We start from the raw sequence: 8,396 nt of genomic DNA, 5'->3' as shown, positions 1-8,396 counted from the left end.
AATACACTGTATTTGTCTCGAAATATTGACCAGAAGTTCTATTTCTTGATGATACTGTAAGGGTAATCTTTGATATTATACCTTCGAGAGTTCAGTGAACACCGAGCTAAGGCCCGATATTATTTTTACGGTCCCTATGCCTTTTTGTGATCTTGTACACGAATGCTCTTTGGATTTCTCAAGCACTTAGGAAAGACGTCTACTTTTAACATACTTCCTAACTAATAGCACAAGTTGAAAAAGCCAACTGAACATATATTGGGGAGGGGGGGGCATCCCCCGGCATCTCGCCCCTTGGCTAGGGCTCTGTGCAGAAGTTCAACTGTATCTGCACTTTCAAACAAAATTATTTTTTTAATGTTTTCGTGGAAAAGGGGAGATCTTCAAAAGACACCCAGTTACTAATTTGCTAAATGTTGCCTCACGTCATAATCTTATCTGCAAACGTGGTTTCTTAAATTCTCTGCGGCCATATCCTGTGCATCGCTTGGTGGCGGATTTAATAACAACAAACACGTTAACTGGATGAGTCTGCGACACGACAAACAAGTGAAATTTAAATTAATTTTAACTTATCAGCGATCCCCAGTGTATGCACTTCGCGTCGCTACCCTTATTTACGAATATTCACCATCCCCCATTTCGTCAGCTTGCGAGTAGCATATTGTTGCACGGATCGAGCAGAAATTACGGACGAACCCTCTGGAACAGACACGTTTATGTGGGACAGCGCCCTGGGGGTGCATAAATGATTAATTAGTTTGTTTAAATCCCAATTAAATGATAGAAATGTGGTCGAGATTACACCTGAGCACACCACTAAATCTCTCCAGCGGACGTCCCGGTTTATACGGATTTTGGTAGGACAGGTTACTACCAAGTTCATATTCAATTAATCAAATTACACCTTTATTGCTTAAAATTAATGATGCATTACAAATGCATGCTGTAATAAATCATTTTCACTCATGTTGTAACGGACGTATTTTGATGGCATCAAGTGGCAATTCCTGACTGCAGTAGTCGTAAACTACTGATGTGAGCATACCGAATGCAAATTATTTAAAAATTATTATATTCCTGTAAGATGGTAATGTATCAAATGCATTCGATTCTAACCAGGTAAGAAATATAAAAGTGTTGAATAGAAAATAGATGGGTAATTATTTACTATCAGTAAGAACACACCGATTATTAATTAGTATGCAAACAATCTTTTAGAAAGGAAATAATAAATTCGAACAATCGTGTCGAAAGATCCCTACAATCGCATCAGAAATGACTATCATGTCCAAATGTGAACAATCGATAGGTTCCGAGATGTCAATACAATCGAAGTGTGGAGAAAAAATGTATATTTTTTTGTAAATATTAAATATTATTTCTTAAGCTTTCTTTAACATTCTTTTAAATTTATTTTTGTATCACTTCATTTCAGTGCTTTTCAACTTCTTATCATGGGCATGCCTTTGTTTCCTTTCTTCGCTTCTTGTCATTGTTAGAGCAACAAGTCTCCTATTTGATGATGGACTTGGTCGAATTTTTAACTATTTTAAATAAACTAATTATTATTTCGTCCGAAGCCAACGAAAAGCTCGCTGGAAATATCTGACACAGACGAAAAGCTTCCCCAACAGCTATTTCATATTTAGCAGTTAACTTATTAATGCCTTACATGGAAGAGTATATATCAAATAATATATCTAACTGAATAAGCAGCGCTTAGAGCTTAGGCATGTGCTCAGGTCGATAAACCAGAATCAATTTTTCAGTATTTTTACTTGTAATATTCTTTTTGTCTAAAAGGTTTGTGAGAATGATTGATACTGAATTCAAACATTCTGTAAAAATTTTGGGTTTATCTCGTAAAAAGTTTCTAATTTAATCTTAAACACTTAAAAATTATTTTCTACAGAACATATTTATATCAAAGCTCGCTGCATCGGATTCACAGTTATCAATTTTTGCCGAAAGTCTTCTTTTTCGGTAATGACTTTGAAAATCCTATTCTAGATTAATTTTAACTTTTCTAGCAAAAGTTTTGGCACATCCCTTAAGTTTAGAATTACATTTTCCTGTTCCTTTATTTACCTGGTTCTATTAATAATGTTTATTGCGTCTACAATGTTCAAGTCTTCCTTTTTATCCCGTTTTTAAAAGGCGCTTATTCGCTATGTGCAAAAGTGACTGTGGCGTTGTCTGTGGCCAATTTTCAAACTTCTCAGTGAGAAAAATACGTTTAAGCTAAATTAACCACATTTAAAATAAAATAGTTTTGTTGGAAAAATATCATAATATTTAAACTAGTCAAGGAGAAGTTGTTATATAATAATAATAATGAATAAAATTATTCGAACCAGGTTTTTTGAAGATAACTTATTCTATTAAATTTAATCCTCAAACAATTCTGAAAGGTAAAGCTTTGGCCGTTCTTCATGTCATGAGAATTGAAGAATTAGATGGTTGTGACTATTTTGATTAGGTGTAGTGTCATCAGGCAAACTTCAGTTACTTTATCACCTTATAAAGTAGAATTGAAGGCAAGTTAATTCTGATTAAATGTAAATAAGGTTATGATAATATAAGATTAGAAAATTATTCGTCAATCTAATTTCTAATTAGTCTAACATTCATACGAAAATTTATTCATTTTATCAATGTCTAATTTTTTATAGCTCAATAGAGAACTATGTATATTTAAAAATTATATTTGTTTTATTATATTTCCAGATATTATAGTATATACTGTTATATATTGTTTATTTCTTTAATAATATATATTCATAAAATAACGAAATTCTTATACATACTGTTGCCTTCGGACTGCACCTAACGAATTTAGTCGCCTCTGTAATTTGTGTGGAAACAGTGAATTTGCGATTGGAAAACAATAAAATTCGAAACTTGAATTACGCGTTGTATTTGAACAATGAATTACAGAACACGAAAAAAGTGCTTTCTGACATGGTGGCATAGTTTGCAGGATAAAACTTAATAAATTGTATTAAATAATTATTTTTTTTGTGTGTATAATTTCTTAACCAACTGGATTTATTCAATGTAAAGTTTCTAAAACCGACACTTCAGGCGCTGGCGTCAACGTGCACATAGCGAATAGTGACCGTCTTACTTTGGGGTGTATTAAATACACTGTATTTGTCTCGAAATATTGACCAGAAGTTCTATTTCTTGATGATACTGTAAGGGTAATCTTTGCTATTATACCTTCGAGAGTTCAGTGAACACCGAGCTAAGGCCCGATATTATTTTTACGGTCCCTATGCCTTTTTGTGATCTTGTACACGAATGCTCTTTGGATTTCTCAAGCACTTAGGAAAGACGTCTACTTTTAACATACTTCCTAACTAATAGCACAAGTTGAAAAAGCCAACTGAACATATATTGGGGAGGGGGGGAATCCCCCGGCATCTCGCCCCTTGGCTAGGGCTCTGTGCAGAAGTTCAACTGTATCTGCACTTTCAAACAAAATTATTTTTTTAATGTTTTCGTGGAAAAGGGGAGATCTTCAAAAGACACCCAGTTACTAATTTGCTAAATGTTGCCTCACGTCATAATCTTATCTGCAAACGTGGTTTCTTAAATTCTCTGCGGCCATATCCTGTGCATCGCTTGGTGGCGGATTTAATAACAACAAACACGTTAACTGGATGAGTCTGCGACACGACAAACAAGTGAAATTTAAATTAATTTTAACTTATCAGCGATCCCCAGTGTATGCACTTCGCGTCGCTACCCTTATTTACGAATATTCACCATCCCCCATTTCGTCAGCTTGCGAGTAGCATATTGTTGCACGGATCGAGCAGAAATTACGGACGAACCCTCTGGAACAGACACGTTTATGTGGGACAGCGCCCTGGGGGTGCATAAATGATTAATTAGTTTGTTTAAATCCCAATTAAATGATAGAAATGTGGTCGAGATTACACCTGAGCACACCACTAAATCTCTCCAGCGGACGTCCCGGTTTATACGGATTTTGGTAGGACAGGTTACTACCAAGTTCATATTCAATTAATCAAATTACACCTTTATTGCTTAAAATTAATGATGCATTACAAATGCATGCTGTAATAAATCATTTTCACTCATGTTGTAACGGACGTATTTTGATGGCATCAAGTGGCAATTCCTGACTGCAGTAGTCGTAAACTACTGATGTGAGCATACCGAATGCAAATTATTTAAAAATTATTATATTCCTGTAAGATGGTAATGTATCAAATGCATTCGATTCTAACCAGGTAAGAAATATAAAAGTGTTGAATAGAAAATAGATGGGTAATTATTTACTATCAGTAAGAACACACCGATTATTAATTAGTATGCAAACAATCTTTTAGAAAGGAAATAATAAATTCGAACAATCGTGTCGAAAGATCCCTACAATCGCATCAGAAATGACTATCATGTCCAAATGTGAACAATCGATAGGTTCCGAGATGTCAATACAATCGAAGTGTGGAGAAAAAATGTATATTTTTTTGTAAATATTAAATATTATTTCTTAAGCTTTCTTTAACATTCTTTTAAATTTATTTTTGTATCACTTCATTTCAGTGCTTTTCAACTTCTTATCATGGGCATGCCTTTGTTTCCTTTCCATCTAAATTCTGTTGTTCTCTCAACCACTTTTACCTGGAAATCCAACTTCAACCATACCTGCATGCACTCCCATACTAATATCTGGTTTTACCCTTAATTGCTTTCTCTTAAATACTATACTGTTCAATTATATATATTCCTATAAACCAGTGCAGTGCAACCTCACTGTCACTTTTTTTCCTTATAAAACATTTTATCAAATTTACTAATAACCCTGTACTATAAATATTCCGAAAAATTCCTATCCACACAACTGAGCTGTATGGCCTAGAGGTTTAGACCATTGGTTAGCATTTGGGAGGATGCCGGTTCGATTCCGGGTCCGTCTGCTTTGGTCCAAGTTTTTCTGTGGTTTCCTTGGATCACTAAGGAAAATGCTGGGGCAATAATATTCCACAGCTAATCAATCTTTCATTCTCTTCTGTCTTCATTTCGTCCAACTTATCTTTCTCACCCGCTGAAGAGGGCCTTCCACCCTACCTTCCGGCATAATCTGAACGGACTGCCCGCCCACCAGCATTAGTAGCTGGTGGGAATGAAACACCCAAAAGTTTAAAAGTGAAGTTTTTCCCATCCACACACCGAGCGACATAACCTAGAGGTTTAGAACATTGCTTAGCAACCGGAAGAACGCCGGTTTTTCGAATATTCTGCACATTTCTTATGACAAAAATGTGAGATCTGAATAGTTTTTTTCCTCTTTTTACCGCAAGGCCGCATGAAAACAGTATTCAGGATGACTATGCTATGATGTGACCATTGTTGGACTAGTCTTTAAAGAATAGCGATTAAAACGACTGTATCTCTGTTTGAAAATGAAAAATAGAGAAAACGCAAATAAAATATAAAATATTAACACTGAAATATTTAGTAGAGGTAGTTACTAAAACTGAAATATAAAGACAACTACACCAAACAAGACGTCCGAAGACTCAAATCGCATTAAGCTAGTAATAAACGTTTATAAAAGTTTTACATTTTTATGTACTAATCAGTAATTAATGCTAGATTGTATTTTTAAATATGAAACCTTTTTTGCTAAACAACTATTTTAAAAAAAGTGCGAAACACGATTAAATATCATCAAAGATTTTCACTTGATGAGTTAAAATTATAAATAGGTATCGCAAAAAAAAACGTTAGATTACGAATACCAATTGGATACGTGTAATTTTAATAATAAAAAATAAAACTTTCCCAAAAATTTCAAACAAAAATGTTTCCGTTGTTGAGAAAGTATGAAAATTACAACAAGTTTGTGCCAATGGAAGCGATGAAGCAACATCTGCTCCTGTTCGGAGTGGAATCCGAAGCGAGAGCGTAGTTTCAGACCTGCAGGGAACAAAATCAATACTGCCGGAATTTCATGAACATTCCTTAACTATTATCCTCCCTGAAATGTTTCTCTGAGGAATATTACAGTTTGAAAAACTGCAAGAAAATACTTTCTTTCGGACATTCTTATCAAAGTTAGACAAGGAAGATAAGTTGAAAATAATCGATGTAGATTTCGAATTGGAAAAGTTTAAAATACGTTGTTTCTATTATGAAGTATCCAACAGGACGTATTATTTTTAAACATATAGTATATTGTGCAAGAATAAAATTTAAAAAACAAATTAGTATAAAATTTCGCGAAATTCTGCAATTCACAAACGACGTTTAGCACCTTTGTACGTATCAGTCCAGAACTTTCAATTACTTGTATTTTTGTTTCTTCTAAACATTAAATAAATAGCATACAGTAAATGTGATTGAATCCCTTCTGTAAGAGAAGTTTAAGGTTAAAATTACTGATGCACAAAACAAAATTTCTTGCCTTGCTTATTATATTTTCGTCTTATCTTGCTAGCTGCGTGAGTCCCTCAGTCTGTTTTGTCTAAATTCGTGGAAGAAGAATTCTGATAAAGTAGAATTTATGTACGCATATATACAGTAGCTATATCACCTTTTATTTCAAATAAATTACAACGACTTGGATACTCCATTTTGTTAATTTTATTGTTAACTTTGCACTTGAACATCTTTTAAAATAAAGGGCGAAATACTTTATAACTTGGTTTTCGTAAATTTCATTACATTTAAATGAAAATAAACACCCCATAAAGGTAATAAATGCTTGACATATTGGATTATTTCAAATTAAATAAATCATAACAGAATGGGATGTTTGTTAATAATTACCAAGGATACCATAGATACGACCACAACAAATACACTCATTCTAGCATAAGTATTGACCTTCTACAAAAATTGGATAAATATCTAAATTAATGTAAAACATATCACATCCAGAAAATTGTAAATAATATTTACCCTAAAAAAAGGCCGTTGTTTGTTTCGTACGTCTCTCCAAACAGAAGATTTTGATCTTGATCTATATTAATATCTGTTAGCATCTGGACATAAAATAAATTATTGATGATATCGGCTGAACGGCAGAAAGGAAAAACGAAGACAGTGATGTGCCATTTCTATAATACACTGTCGAAGAGTATTCCACATTCAATTTCCATTTTTCTTCTCTATATCCGAGAGCAAACGTTCCGGTGAATAAAACAGAGCAAGTTCGTCTTATAGTTCTCAATATTTAGCTGGCGAGGCGAGAAAAAGCCAAAGCAATTTTTCAAACGTAATCCCGGTTCCCGGTTTTATTTAGTGGGGCATTACAGGCATTAGTCTTGTCTTTGATAAGTACGAAAATACTCTCGAGGGAAAAAACGAGAACATTTACTTATCCAAAGAGACGAATGACTGCAGATGTGTAAAATCATTTAATTGCATACAATACTTTATAAATATAATAGTAATCAGCAATTTAAAGTGAAATTTTATTTTTGTTTTACATTTGACAATAGCTAATGCATATAGGCACATGTAAAACTTTATTATTCTAAAAAGCTCTTTGTTGGTCGTTTCTTCCCCTTTTAAATATCGTAGACAATCAACAATTACATGTAATAGTTGGAAAATTAGAGCAGTATTAAAGATTGTAAAATTATTAGGGAAAGCAGTAAGAGTAGGGACGAAACGTCGGTTATGTTTCCCTAATAAATTAAATTTTAGAATCCTTAATACTGCTCCAATTCCAACGATTACTTGTAATTGTCTATTATTTAGATCACTTTTGCCAGTTTCTCATTCATGTCTGTAATTTTATTAAAACGGTTTTCAGCTGTTTCGATGATTAGACCGTTAGGGACACAAAATATTTTTTAAAATAATATAAATAAATTACTTCTACTTTATTGATATGTACAATCACTTTAGACGGTTAGCACAGGCAGACAGACAAAATATTTTTTAAAAGAATCGTTTGTGTATTAACATCATCAATATTAAATAGCTTAAAGAACGCAGTTTTTGGGGGATATTACACACAGATACTTCCACTTTATTTCTGTGTACGATCATTGAAGAGTTAAAACCAGTACTGATAAGATTTTTACAATACAAAAATAATATTTTAAACTCCTCCCACATTAAGTGAAATGTGTACTCAAAAGTGTAAAACTGTACCAAAACACACCTTCAGGACTCTTATCAATGTAATCCTTTAGTTGTGAGATTTTTGCTTTCAAATCAATCCACTTCTTTAATTTATAAATTATACCTACTACTAAAGAAATTCCTCAATATATTATTTATTATAAAAATCACCAACAAAGAATAGCGCATTAAAATAAAAAGTAGGTAGTTACTATGGTTGCCATCCGTACTTTATTATAAAGTATTGTACTCTATTTCGACTGTGCGTACGTTATACTTTA

The 8,396-nt window shown here is 33.2% G+C and overlaps 1 protein-coding gene across 1 annotated transcript in view; it reads left to right on the top strand.

Moving 5' to 3' along the window:
• LOC108739428 (glutamate decarboxylase) overlaps positions 1–8,396 on the top strand; it is a 45,591-nt gene that overhangs the window by 7,731 nt on the left and 29,464 nt on the right. The window lies entirely within an intron of this gene.

The sequence above is a fragment of the Agrilus planipennis genome, unplaced genomic scaffold, assembly GCF_000699045.2.
Source record: "Agrilus planipennis isolate EAB-ADULT unplaced genomic scaffold, Apla_2.0 scaffold4, whole genome shotgun sequence".
NCBI lineage: Eukaryota > Metazoa > Arthropoda > Insecta > Coleoptera > Buprestidae > Agrilus > Agrilus planipennis.
Note: the sequence above shows the minus strand (reverse complement) of the source record. Positions and strands in the feature narration are given on the sequence as shown.